At 36.0% G+C, this 14,343-nt stretch overlaps 1 long non-coding RNA gene and 1 other non-coding gene across 4 annotated transcripts in view; one reads left to right on the top strand and one right to left on the bottom strand.

Moving 5' to 3' along the window:
- Positions 1-4,367: 4,367 nt before the first annotated feature.
- LOC101057946 (uncharacterized) overlaps positions 4,368-14,343 on the bottom strand; it is a 28,522-nt gene continuing 18,546 nt past the window's right edge. For all 3 annotated transcript variants that reach the window (XR_010156588.1, XR_008547527.2, XR_010156589.1), the window contains 3 exons: positions 7,164-7,228; positions 6,624-6,757; positions 4,368-4,477 (listed from right to left, as the gene is read on the bottom strand). This is a non-coding gene — a long non-coding RNA (uncharacterized LOC101057946). The remainder of the gene's footprint in view (positions 4,478-6,623; positions 6,758-7,163; positions 7,229-14,343) is intronic.
- On the top strand, positions 11,855-11,961 carry LOC112209023 (U6 spliceosomal RNA). The gene has a single exon (XR_002943711.1). It is a non-coding gene; the product is annotated as a U6 spliceosomal RNA (small nuclear RNA).

Raw genomic sequence — 14,343 nt, 5'->3', positions numbered from 1 at the left:
TATAAAAGTTTAAACTTTGATTTGCTTAGGAGAAAATCAGGGAGAGATTGTTAGAATTTTCTTTGTATTACTCTATGTTGGGAAACAGCTCACATAACTTTGTAGCTTGAATTACAGTTGACCCTTGGACAACATGGGGGTTAGGGTTGATGATCCCACATAGTCAAAAATTCATGTATAACTCGTGACTCTCTCAAAACTTAACTATGCATAGCCTACTGTTGAATGGAAGCCTTTTTGATAAGACAAAGAGTTGATTGACATATATATTTTACGTTATGTGTATTATATACTGTATTCTCACAATACAATAAGAGAAAAGGAAATGTTATTAAAATCTTAAGGAAGAAACAATATATTTACTATTCATTATGTGGAAGTGGATCATCATAAAGGTCTTCATCCTCATTGTCTTCCCATTGAGCAGGCTGAGGAGGAGGAAGAAGAGAAGGGATTGGTCTTACTGTCTCAGGGGTGCCAGCTGTGGAAAAAAATCCACATATAAGTAGCCCTGATATGGTTTGGCTCTGTCCCCACCCAAATCTCATCTTGAATTGTAGTTCCTATAATACCCACGTGTCGTGGATGGACCCAGTGGGAAGTAATTGAATCATGGGGGCAGATCTTTTCCATGCTGTTCTCATGGTAGCGAATAAGTCTCATGAGATGTTATGGTTTTATAAAGGGCAGTTCCCCTGCACAAGCTCTCTTGCCTGCCACCATGTAACACGTGCCTTTGTTCCTCCTCGCCTTCCACCATGATTTTGAGGCCCCCAGCCATGTGGAACTGTGAGTCCATTAAACCTCTTTCCTTTATAAATTACCCAGTCTGGGGTATGTCTTTATTGGAGCATGAGAACAGACTAATACAGGTCCAGTGCAGTTCAAATCCATGTTGTTCAAGGGTGAACTGTAAAATAAAATATATTTTTAAAATAACATGGACCAGGGCCCGGGCGCGGTGGCTCACGCCTGTAATCCCAGCACTTTGGGATGCCGAGGCGGGCGGATCACGAGATCAGGAGATCGAAACCATCTTGGCTAACACGGTGAAACCCCATCTCTACTAAAAATACAAAAAATTAGCGGGGCGCGGTGGCGGGCGCCTGTAATCCCAGCTACTCAGGAGGCTGAGGCAGGAGAATGGCATGAACCCGGGAGGCAGAGCTTGCAGTGAGCCGAGATAGCGCCACTGCAGTCCGGCCTGGGCGAAAGAGAGAGACTCCGTCTAAAAAAATAAATAAATAAATAAATAACACGGACCAGCAGATGGCAGCACACTGTAACACATTTGGTCAAACTTTATTGCTTCTCCTGAACAACGTGAGTCCTAGTGACCTGCTATTTCCACATTTGCTTGATTTAACTACAATAAAATGACATTAATGGATTATGCAATCCAATTCTTGTTGTATTTGGGTTGGCTGCTTGCTTAAATAGTCATGTGTGGTTTTTAATCTGTGTGACTAAGTCATTCTGATACTCTTCCATTAGTTGTTACTCTCCCTTGGTTGCCATTAGCATATCTTCCTGGCTTAGAAGAAATACTCTCTTGATTTAAAAAACAACAAAACCTCTTTTTGATTCTTTAATATCCTATTAATTAGAGAAGTTATTTCATCTTTTTCTAAGGTCAGTTGAAAATCCAGTTTCTGACCATTTCAGCCTCAACTATGAGTCTCTGGTGGCCCCTTTTCCACTAGTGGACTGGCGCCACTAGAGGAAGAAGGGTCTAAAAATAATGCTATGCTTGGCCAAACACAGGCCCAAAAGAGTATGCTACTTTAGACAGCAGCTATCAAAAACACTTTATGTGGTTTTGAGAAAGGAGACTTACATACGATTGTATATTCAACGGCTAGAATACTCAATATCTGACACATAGAGGTTTAAGAAATGCTTGTTGGATGAATAAGTAATTAGGTAAGTTGGCACCTTGAATATTTTACGTCAGTGATGTCCAATACAACTTTTTTTTAATGATGGAAATGTTCTATATCTGTGCTGCCCAAAATAGAAGCCACTAAGCCCATGTGACTATTTTGTGCTTAAAATGTGATTAGTATGACAGTAATGACAAAATGTGATCCATATGAGGAAATACATTTTATTTTATTTTATTTTAATCTAAATAGCTTCATCTGGCTAGTGGCTCGCACATTGGATAGTGTAGCTTTTAGTGCTTAGTGATGTTATGCAATTCTGTATGCTCCACTGTTAAGTGTTAATGGATGATGATGGGCTGACAGCTGAATACATAAGCCCCCTTTTTGAATAGTGTCTGTCTACGCATTCTGAAGATATTAAATAGAGTACACTTGGTGCAATTATTCAAGATTTAGGCATTTGACAGATAACTCCCTATATATTCATGTATATTTGCCTGTAGGAGCTCAGCCTTCAAACAGTCTTCTTTCTCTAACTTTCTCTAATCAGGAAGATCAGTTTCCAGATGATCCTAATTTGTCTAGGATGGTATAAATATGAGTGTGGTCATACTAGGCTTTTTTTCCCCTAGCATTTTCAATGCATCAGTATTATAAAAGAGAGAGAAGAAAAAATTTTCCAAACTCATATAAGGAAATTGTGAGTGCATGGTTTTTAACAGTGATTTTCTTTTTCCTATTACTATTGATCCCATAGCAGTATTTCTTAACTGGGGGTGATTTTGCTCCCCTAGGGACATTTGGCAATGTCTGCAGTAACTTTTGGGTTGCAACTTGGTAGGGGAGTACTACTGGAACCTAGTATGTAGAGTTAACGAATGTTGATAATATCACAATACATAGGACAATCCCTTCCCCTCCCCCAATAAAGAATTAACTGTGACAAAATGTCAATAGCACTGAGATTGAGAAATCCTGCATTGTAGTGATGACTCAAACAGATGAATTTGAGTTTGTTGCCATATAATATATATAAACATACACAATATCCTATTATGTGGAGCAAGAGAGACTCAATATAAAACCCCTCAAAAGATGTTAGCACAGCAATTATCTCAACTAAATTAATTTTAAAAGGGAGGTGGGAATAAAGGTTTAGACACTCAGAGTAAGTGTGAGTTTTGTTAAATACTAGTCCACAATCATGTACAAAATATGCAATTAAATACATATAAAAATGACTTTAACATAATAAGCAATTCAAAAGATGTTTTCTTAAATATCTAAATATTTTCTATAAATAGTAATCTGCAAAAAAAATGCTGGCCACCTTTTTCTAGTAAATGTAAATATTACACAATAAGGTCTTTATCAAAATCTTGTTATCAAATTGTTTGTGAATGTCTAATTTTATAATGGCTTCTCATGTAGGTTGTTTATAAATATCTAATTTATATTGATTTCCCATTCTGCAGATCCCTTAACTGTTCTGAAGTTTGTTGAAAATTGTTTAAATAATACATTAAGATAATTTAAAAAGTGAAAAGTTTACACAAAGATTGAAACGTCTCTCATTTTAAAGATGAAACTGAAAGTAGCTCTTTCTCATTGAATCCTTGCCTTTTTTCCTTTCAACTTAAAAATGCCAAAAAGGCTGCCTTTAATTTATGAGTACATAAAGGCATTTTTACATAGTTCAGAGCAGAATCCTGTACAAAGCAATATTGCCAGTTCTCTTGCTGCCTGATCCAAGGATTAATTGCTCCAAAATAAACATCAGTGTAATTGTTTAAAGAGACTAAAATATGCATTACTGAGTGTAAATATAAATGTCAATCTTTTTCAAGTTTCTAAGAAAAGTTAAATGCACATCTCAGGGCAAAGGGGAATAGATTCACAGTAGTGTCATCTCTTAAGTCCTAGTTTCATGCCTAGTGTCCCTTCCATCATTTGTGTTAACGTTGGTGAAAATTAATAACCTTGACTTATCTAGTCCAGTGAACCCACACATTCTTAATGGGGAATATTTGACGAGAGAGACTAAAGCTGTGGAGCCATCAGGTACGGGAAGTGTGCCATTTCAGCGAAAAAGTAGAGAATGCTTAGCCAATTGGTACTTATCTGATTAAACTGCTGGCTCACTCTGAAAGGAATATTGTATGTCTTAGGAAAAGAAAAATGAATAAATCAGAGACACTTAGCAGCAATGGTAGATCTTTGTGTAGTTGAAATATCTTCTGTGCTCACAGGAGCAAAACACTTCAGATGATGTGAAAGAAAGCCTGCCTTCTTCATGTTTAAGGGGAAAGTCATCAGATCACACTTTTTTGGATTTTGAACTCGATGATAATACACATGGCGGCACACGACACACTTTTTCTAGAGACCACACATGACATTTATAGTTTGGATTTGAGATGATTGTTGCATTAGATGTTAGTTTTAGATTTAATCCAGTCCCAATAATGAGTCACTTCGGTATAAAGTCCTGGCTTGTTTTATTTTCCACAGTCTATTCCCCAGCTTACTATTCCAACAAGGTACCAGGCATTTCTATCACGTGCAATAACCAGAGGACCTCCAGAATCACCCTGGAAAAGAAGAAGAAAATAATATGGTCAATGTGATAAATAAAGTGATGTCAGAAATGGGTTAATTGGCATCTGAATGTCTAATAAACTAACACTGTGGATTGAAATATGTAAAATCATTCTATTTTACTTACCATTAGTGTTAATATGATAATTGAGCTTATTACTTACTCCCTGTTATTGCCTTCAGGTAGAAGGTAATGTGAATAAAGCTAAGATTTCAGGTTTATCCTTGTAAAATTTTTAGTTTTGCTGTCTAAAATTTTTAGTGTTAGTTTAGACAGAGCAAAACTAAATTCTGTGACACTAGACATGAGACTAGGAAAGCTTAACTAAGATACAGGACTATGTTCTATGTCTTACATAAATGATAACTTCAAGACTCAACAAACAAGTCATTTCGTCCATAAGCCTCTCCCAGATTCATGCCTAGTGTCTCTTCCGTCATTGTTTCTGTTAGCCAGAGGGAGTCTCTGGCTGTGAATTTGAATCTCATCTTGTTCCACTCACATTAATTGACAAGAAAGTGTCCTGGATATCATATCGCTATGTCTCAGTAGGTTTGAGAGGAGCAACATATGCAAAGGGCACGCCATGCAAATGTGCGCTATTTATTGCTGAAAGTATTCTGCTCCCAAACTAAGGTGGAATCCCTAGCCCTAGTGGACTGGTCTAAAGTCATGAGGACTTCCCTCTTATCTTTAAACCTTGGTTTAGACAAATGATTTTAAATTGATCTTTTAACCATGTACCTATTCATTCAAAAGAACACTATGTGGAAGTCATTATACAGTCTTTAAACAAGAGAAAAAATTCTGTTTGAAGAAGACATGGGCTTCTAGAGTCTTGTGCCTTGCCTTTAGCTCCCTTCCCTTCCATTTTCTTGACATACTTCTTGATCTCCTACAGTGTCGGTGGACAGAGTGTGAAAACCTTGGTCTACCAAAAGAAGTCCTCCTTAGCTCCTTTTCCTTAGGCCCATATCCTAATTTAGGTCCTTGGTTTTTTACTATGCTAGCAGCGAAAGGAAGCAAGGGTATATGAACCAGTGGAAAGAGAGATCTGCTTTTACATAGATTTATTTGTGTTTCTCTTTTAAACCATGTGATCTAGTTATATCTTGGACCACCCACATTACTTCTCTTTCCCCCATGAAGGGAAGTGAGTGGAGGGAGACCATGTATTCTAGAACATGTAGCCAAACCCTCGCCTTTCATTTGTTTGTTTTAATTATTTGTGTGCTATATTATTAGATTGTAAATTCATTGTGGATTCATCGTGATTTTAACAAATGCTTATGTTTCCTTCAGTAACTGCTACAGTATCTTGCAGTTGACAAAAAGTGGAATAAATAAGTGAGTATTTATTACCATCACATAACAGACAGCCAATGGCAGCTCAACAGCGGCGCCTTTGCATATAAGAAAAGTGCACATATATATCAAATTCTCAAAGCCATTCTTAATTCTTCAAAAAATCCCTAAACTGTTCCCAGTTTCAAATGCTACAAGTTAAAACTTTTATTATTTTATTTGCTTATTTTTAGTCCTTTACATAGCCAGAATTTAAAACTTATATTCTCCTAAAATGTTTAATGCTTATATTATTTATTTAATTAGTTTCTAAATGTGATCTGTGAGGTAACACTTTACTATGAACAAATGTAGATAAATATGTACTTTTTTGTTTTGTTTCTAATAGCATAATTATGTCTGGAAGTATGTTGTTTAAAGTCAATGGTTTAGGTACCTGTGGGACCTGTGGGACGCTGCTTCACTGGCCATAGATGTAGCTGCAGGTCCCATCTTGCAGTGCCTTGCAATTAGTAGGGATTAGATACCTAACTGTTGTTATGATTGTGGCTTGAAGCAATGATTGTATGGCTTCCTGACTTGGTTTCTACTATCCGCTTCCAGTACGTTTCTCTAATGAGAGTCCTAATTTGTAGCTGGTGACCATGATTTGGGGATAGTTCTCCTCAATAGGGTGTTAAATGAGAATTATGTCTTATGATTATTCCACTCCCTCATTTTACACTCTCCTCCACAGGTTAACTTCATGCAGTCATGTGAAGTGATATTGTTCTACAGTCAGTAAGGCCATTCCTACTAAACAGTCATTTTTGTGGATTTGAACCTATTCTTACCTTACAGGCATCTAGTTTTCCTGACAAGAATCCAGCACGTATCATTCCTGATGATACATACACATGAACTTGATTACATATATCATTACTTATGATCTCTACCTCAACTTCCCGTAGCATATTGGGAAAGGGACCTGAAAGAAAGAAAAAATAAATAGATGAAGAACTTCTACATTGCTGCCATGATAGTTAATTGTGTCTTACAAAGAACGGACCAGTGATAAAACCTAAGTCTTGAAGTTGTAAGATTCTGGACTGAATGACAGTGCTCAGAATCAAGTTACATTTATTGGGTGGCTTCTATTGACTAGGTACCATATTTGGTTTGTTTACTTCTGCTACCTTATTTAATCCTTGCAGCAGCCACCAAAGAAAGATATAAATATTCTCTTTTTCAGTTGAGGAAACTAAAGCTTACCTGGTTAGGAGTCTTATCATGATCACACAGTTAAGGAATAATGTTAGAAGCTTTTTAACTTGATGTGATCTTTGTAAAACCAGAATATTTCTTACCACCTGGGAGAATATGCTACTGCTTACCTTAACCTTACTCGGAAATCTTCATTACTTTACAAAGGACACAGCTATTTTGGGAACCGTGAATCCTGAGGAAAAGCAGCATAGAACACTACTGTACTACCAGATTTAACTTTAATACAGATGCAATGCTATTACTTCATAGGAAAAACCACGCTTACTCTGATAATAGCTTCACTTGCTATCCAAAACAAATACCAGAGTAAGTAACACTTAAAGATAGCTTATATTTTATTAATTAACCACACACGTATTGATTGCATGTAACATTGTTTTAACTATTATATCTTCTCATTTCTTTAAAATAGGAGCAACTTCTATTTTAAAGACTGTACTAATCTTTCATATAAAGACAGATGCTTTGTTTACAACAGGGTCAAAGAATTGAGAGGATAAGGGAGGGCAGTAGTACTGATTTGAGTGACGAATTAGCGTAATTATGTGCTTAAGGGCCTTGAATTTAGAAGGAGCAGATATAAGTTTGAACACTATTTGCACAATTTACAAGCTATATGTGACTTTGGGAAAGTCGCTAAGCATCATTTAACTCACCTGTGAAAAGAAGAAAATAATGCCTTGCTCAGACGTTTATAAGTTAAAAACAATGAATATAATCAGTTATGACAGTACCTTGCCTCATATTCAGTTCTTAATAAATAGATGCTATTAGAGTAAATTGTAGAGATTAGGGTATATACTTAAGATCCTCAGGGTCTTAAAGCTGCACTTTAAGTTTTATGTTGGATGGAGAGAAAGTTAGAGCTTTTATAAGGAGAGATCTAGGTTTCTGGGGATTTGGCCATTCGCTGTCAAGAAAACTAATTGTTTTAAAACGAGTAAATTCACTCACCTAAGATTGCCAGTCTTGCTGAGAAACTAAGTCCAGATTCTCTACAGTCATTAAAGATTTTGTAGGGTCTTGTGAATTTTTCCATCTCAGTCATCATCTTTAAAAGGGTCATTGTATGGCCATTTTCTCTTTTATCTCTGATTCTGCTTGAAATGTTCCCAGTGAGGCAGTCTGCTCACCAACTGCTCTTTATATAGATTTTATGCAATCTATTTATTTGAGTAAATGCCTTAGCAATATTCAATACTATCTATTTTGTTGTGTATAATGTCATTAACATTTTTAAGATATTCTCAAGTTTTAATCAATTATATTTTCTATTTGTAGTTTCTGTGTGCAAATTTTCATTTTAGCTAATTGGTCTAAACTGCTTAGTCTCAATTTTCAAATGCTTACAATCTTTTAGTCTCAGCTTAAAAAAATAAATTCAAGTGCTCAACAATATAACAAAATACTTTACATTACCAATTATTTAAAGAAGAAACTGTCCAGAGCGTAGAATGTTTCTGTTTTGCAAGCTGTCTGGTAACAAGATTTCTTTTCTTTTTTAAAAAAAATTATTTTAGATTCAGGGATAAACTAGTGTCTCAGGGTTTGTTGTATAGGTTATTTCATCCCCCAAATATTAAGGCTAGTACCCAATAGTTGTTTTTTTATGCTCCTCTCCCTCCTCCCATCCTCCACCCTCAATTAGGCCCCAGTGTCTGTTGTTCCCTTCTTTGTGGTAACAAGATTTCTAATTAGATATGATTGGCTAAATCTTGGGAGGTAGGAGAAGAGAACCTCTAAAGTAGCTTTTTACTCTCTCTGTTCTCTGCATGGAGTTTCAAATTATCTGATATTATCTTGTTTATTTTTTATCTAGTTATTATTTTCCTCGCCACAATTAGAATATTAGTTCTATGAAGCAGAGACTTTAGTTTTTGGCACAAATAGGTTCTCCATAAATACTTGCTGAGTGAATAAATAAATGGTAATCATAACTAATAATTTACTAAGCCTTGTATATTAGGTTCTATGACAAAATTTATTTGCTTATTATATCCTCACAATAATATTATGAGGCAAGTTTATTAAGAACATGATTTATTTTTATTTTTTTAGGGACAGGGTCTCACTCTGTTGCCCTGGATGGAGTGCAGTGATACAATCATAGCTCACTGCAGCCTCAAACTCCTGGCCTCAAGCAATTCTCTAGCCTTGGCCTTCCAAAGTTCTGGGAATATAGGAGTGAGCTGCCAAGCCCAGCTGGGACATGATTGAATAATTCTTGAGGAAAAAGCTTGTCCTGCATACATTTCACTGTAACATCAATTAAGTTTAGCGCCATTCTCTGTAGGTTATGGAGCAGTGGGAGGGGGTATAGTTACAATTAGTTCACAGCTAAGTTTAGCTTAATCCTAAACTCATCTCCATTTATGTAAAAACTATTGTTGAACTTCCACGATGGTGCTATATATCATATGTGAGCATTACGTAATACATGTGTTCCACCTGCAGGATAAAAGAGGTTGAATACCTCCAGTTCTAGAACAAGATTGTGTAGGCTCACTTTTCCCTGCTCATCTCCTATAAAACAACTAGGTAATCTAAAAATTATTCATCAGATAACAATAAAAGAACTCTGAAAGCTGGAAGGAAGAAGACAGAATGGCTAGAGACTTCAGAATTTGAGGAAGGACAAGTGGTGCGTGTTCCTGGATTTTCTTTTTATTTCACATATACGCTGGACTGGGGACCAGAAAGACCTGCAATTTGTAATCATCAACAGGAATAGACAAAACAATCCCAATACAAGCCTGTTCTCTCTATCCAAAGTACTGGGAAAGGGAAAGCACAACAGACAGCTAATGGGAAACTCAAACCTTCTGCTTCACAGCCAAGGCCTGGCAGTCCATTCTGCCAGCAGCAGTGACAGCCAGAAGCCCTTGGCCATCCCAATCCACACTTCAAAACCAGGAACTACCTGGCAGACTGATACACCCACAAAGACAGTGGCAGCAGAGACCTGCATCTACTCAGAAACATAAGAAGACTCAGGCCCAGTGCACCCCTCCACAAAGGGTGGCCCACTGATTCAAGGCAGCCGAGGGAAGCATGTTCTACTCCCACAAAAGGCACGGGAAACAGTAATTAAGAAGAAGTGCAGAATAGTACTGCAAGGATATGAAAACTAAATTGTCATTGAAACAACAAAAGTAAGAATCTGTACTCTAAACCTAAACAGGTTGCCTATTGGTTAAAGTAGAAGAATTAAATAGAACCAGAAGTCTCCTAATGTAACTAAAATGTTCAGGATACAAAGAAAAATTGCTCACCATACCCCAAAACAGGAAAACTATAATCTAAATGAGGAAAGACAGTCAACCAATGCCAATCCTGAGATGAATAAGATGTTGGATGTGCCTGATGTGTATTTTAAAGACCTGCCATAAAAGTGATGTAGAAATAAAGTATAAATTATCTTGAAACAAAAAAACTAGAAAATCTCAGCAAAGAAATAGAAATTATAAAAAAGGACCAAATGAAAGATTACAGGACTGAATAATACAATAAGCAAAATAACAACAATAATAATAATGAACCAATTTGATGGATGGTGCTAATAGTGGAGTAGAAAAGATGGAGAATAAAGTTAGTAAACTTGAATATAAGCCACTAGAATTTACTTAGTCTGAAGACAGAATATAAATGCATTGAAAAAAATGAACAAAGCCTCTGGGATCTGTGGGGCAGTAACAAAAGATCTAACATTGGTATCATCAGATTTTCAGAAGGAGAGGAAAAGAAGTGTGAGGCTGAAAAGTATTCAAAGAACTAGTTATTGAAAACTCCCCAAATTTGGCCAAAGATAGAGACCAATAGACTCGAGAAGATGAGTAAATCCCAAAGAGTATGAACTGCAAGAATCCATACCAAGACCCATTATAATTAAAGTACTAAAAATGAAAGAAAAAAATCTTAAAAGCATACAGAGAAAAATGATGCATTACCTGAGCAGAACACCAATTCAGTAACAGTGGTTCTCATCTGAAACCATGAAGGCCAAATGAAAGTGGTACAGCATTTTTCAAGTTCTGAAAATAAAGAACTATCAAACCTGAATCCTATACCCTGTGAAACTGTCCTTGAGATATATAGAAGAAATAAGTATATTCTCAGATGAAGAGAAACAAAAAGAAGTTGTTTCCAACAAAACCTTCTCTTAAATAATGACTAAAGAACAGTATCCAAACAAAAAGCAAATGATTACAGGAGACTAGAATGTGCAGAAAGAAAAGAAAGATACAGAATGGGTAAAAATAAAAGTCAACAAAACAGACTATCTTTCACTTAATGAGTTTCTTAAAGAAATATATTTTATGGTTGAAGGAAAAAATATGACACCAACTGATGTTGTGCTGAATGTTTGTTGAAGAAATATTTAAGATAAGTATACTTTAAAAATGGGTAGGTTAAAGAGACCCAAACTGAAGTAAAGTTTCTACATTTCATTTGAAGTGGTAAAATGTCAGCACCACTAGGCTGTGATTAGTTATGTATATATATGATAATACTCACAATAGCCTCTAAGATGACTACATAAATTGATAAATTTTAAAAAGCTATAAATAAATCAAAATAAAATTATAAAAAGGTATTCAAGTTACTCACAAAAGGATAAGAAAAAAGGAACAGAGAAATAAGACACATCAAACAGAAAACAAATTATAAAATGAAAGCCTTAAACCCTAACATATCAATAATTAGTATGTAAATGGTTTAAGCACAACAATTAAAAGCCAAGGGTTGGCAGAATGGATTTTAAAAACATAACTCAACAATGTGGTTTATAAGAGACTCAGTGCTCACTTCAGCAGCACATATACTAAAATTGGAACAATACAGAGAAGATTATCCTGGCCCCTACACAAGGATGACATAAAAATGTATGAAGCGCTCCATAATATTCCACTACAAGCCCACTGAAGTACACAGTCCAATGACACTAGGAAGCAACACATAGACAAGTCTGCAAAATAACCAGCTAGCATCATGATGACAGGATCAAATTCATGTATAAACAATATTAACCTTAAATATAAATAGGCTAAATGCCCCAGTTAAAAGGCATAGAATGGCCAGCTGAATAAAGAGTCAAGAGCCATCAGTATGCAGTCTTCAATGGACCATCTCATGTGCAAAGACAGACATAGGCTCAAAATAAAGGGATGAAAGAAAATTTACCAAGTGGAAAACAGAAAAAAGCAGGGGTTGCAATCCTAGTTTCTGACAAAATGGATTTTAAACAAAGATAAAAACAGACAAAGAAGGGCATTACATAAAGGTAAAGGGTTCAATTCAACAAGAAGAGCTAACTATCCTAAATATATATGCATCCAATACATGAGTAGATTCATAAAGCAAATTCTTAGAGATCTACAAAGAGACTTATATTCACCACAGTAATAGTGAAAAGACTTTATGACCTCACTGACAATGTTAGACAGATTGAGACAGAAAATTAACGAAGATATTCAGGACCTGAACTCAGCTCTGGATCAAGCAGACCTCATATATATCTACAGAAATCTCCAGTCAAAACAACAGAATATACATTCTTCACATCGCCACATGGGACTTACTCTAAAATTGATCACATAGTCGGAAGAACTGAAATTATAACAAGCAGTCTCTCAGACCACAGCGCAATAAAATTAGAACTCAAGATTAAGAAACTCACTCAAAACCACACAACTACATAGAAATTGAACAACCTACTCCTGAATGACTCCTGGGTGAATAATGAAATTAAGGCAGAAATCAATAACTTCTTTGAAATTAATAAGAACAAAAAGACAATTTACCAGAGTCTCTGGCATTCAGCTAAAGTAGTGTTAAGAGGGAAATTTATAACACTAAATGCCCACATCAAAAAACTAGAAAGATCTCAAATCAACAACCTAACATTACAACTAAAAGAATTAGAGAATCAAGAGCAAACAAACCCCAAAGCAAGCAGATGGCAAGAAATAACTAAGATCAGAGTAGAACTGAAGGAGACAGAGACACGAAAAACCCTTTAAATAATCAACAAATCCAGAAGCTGTTTGCTTTTAATTAATAAAATAGATAGAAGGCCAGCTAGAATAATAAAGAAGAAAAGAGAGAAGACTCAAATAGACACAATCAGAAATGATAAGGGAGATATCACCACTGACCCCACAGAAATATGAACAACCATCAGAGAGTACCGTAAACATGTCTATGCACATACACTAGAAAATCTAGAAGAAACGGATAAATTCCTGGACACATACACCCAACCAAGACTGAAACAAAAATAAATTGAATCCCTGAACAGACCAGTAATGGGTTCTGAAGTTAAGGCAGTAACCTATCAACCAAAAAAAGCCCACGACCAGACAGATTCAAAACTGAATTCTGCCAGAGGTACAAAGAAGACCTTCAAACAATACTACAAGGCTATAGTAACCAAAACAACATGGCACCAGTACAAAAACAGACACATAGTCCAATGGAACCGAATAGATATCTCAGAAATAAGACCGCACATCTACAACCATCTGATCTTGGAAAAGCCTGACAAAAACAAGCAATTGGGAAAGGATTCCCTATTCAATAAATGGTGTTGAGAGAACTGGCTAGCCATATGCAGAAAGTTGAAACTGGACCCCTTCTTTACATCAGGCACAAAAATTAACTCTTGGGAGGCCGAGACAGGTGGATCATGAGGTCAAGAGATCGAGACCATCCTGGCCAACATGGTGAAACTCCGTCTCTACTAAAAATACAAAAATTAGCTGGGCATGGTGGCGCATGCGTGTAGTCCCAGGTACTCGAGAGGCTGAGGCAGGAGAATCGCTTGAACAGGGAGGTGGAGGTTGCAGTGAGCCGAGATTGCACCACTTCACTCTAGCCTGCTGATAGAGCAAGACTCCATTTCAAAGATAAAATAAAATAAAATAAAATAAAATAAAATAACACAAGATGGATTAAAGCCTTAAATGTAAAACCCACAACTATAAAAACACTAGAAGAAAATTTAGGCAATACCATTCAAGACATAGAAATGGGCAAATATTTCATGACTAAAAAGCCAAACCGATTGCAGCAAAAGCAAAAATTGACAAATGGGATTTAATTAAACTAAAGACCTTCTGCACAGCAGAAGAAACTATCATCAGGGTGAACAGAAACCTACAAAATAGGAGAAAATTTTTACAGCCTATCCATCTGATCCATCTGATAAATGTCTAATATCCAGAGTCTACAAGGAACTTAAACAAATGTACAAGAAAAAAACAATTTCAATGAAAAGTGGGCAAAGGA

This window comes from Pan troglodytes, chromosome 3 (assembly GCF_028858775.2).
Source record: "Pan troglodytes isolate AG18354 chromosome 3, NHGRI_mPanTro3-v2.0_pri, whole genome shotgun sequence".
Classification (NCBI taxonomy): domain Eukaryota; kingdom Metazoa; phylum Chordata; class Mammalia; order Primates; family Hominidae; genus Pan; species Pan troglodytes.
This window is presented reverse-complemented; position numbering and strand designations above follow the sequence as displayed.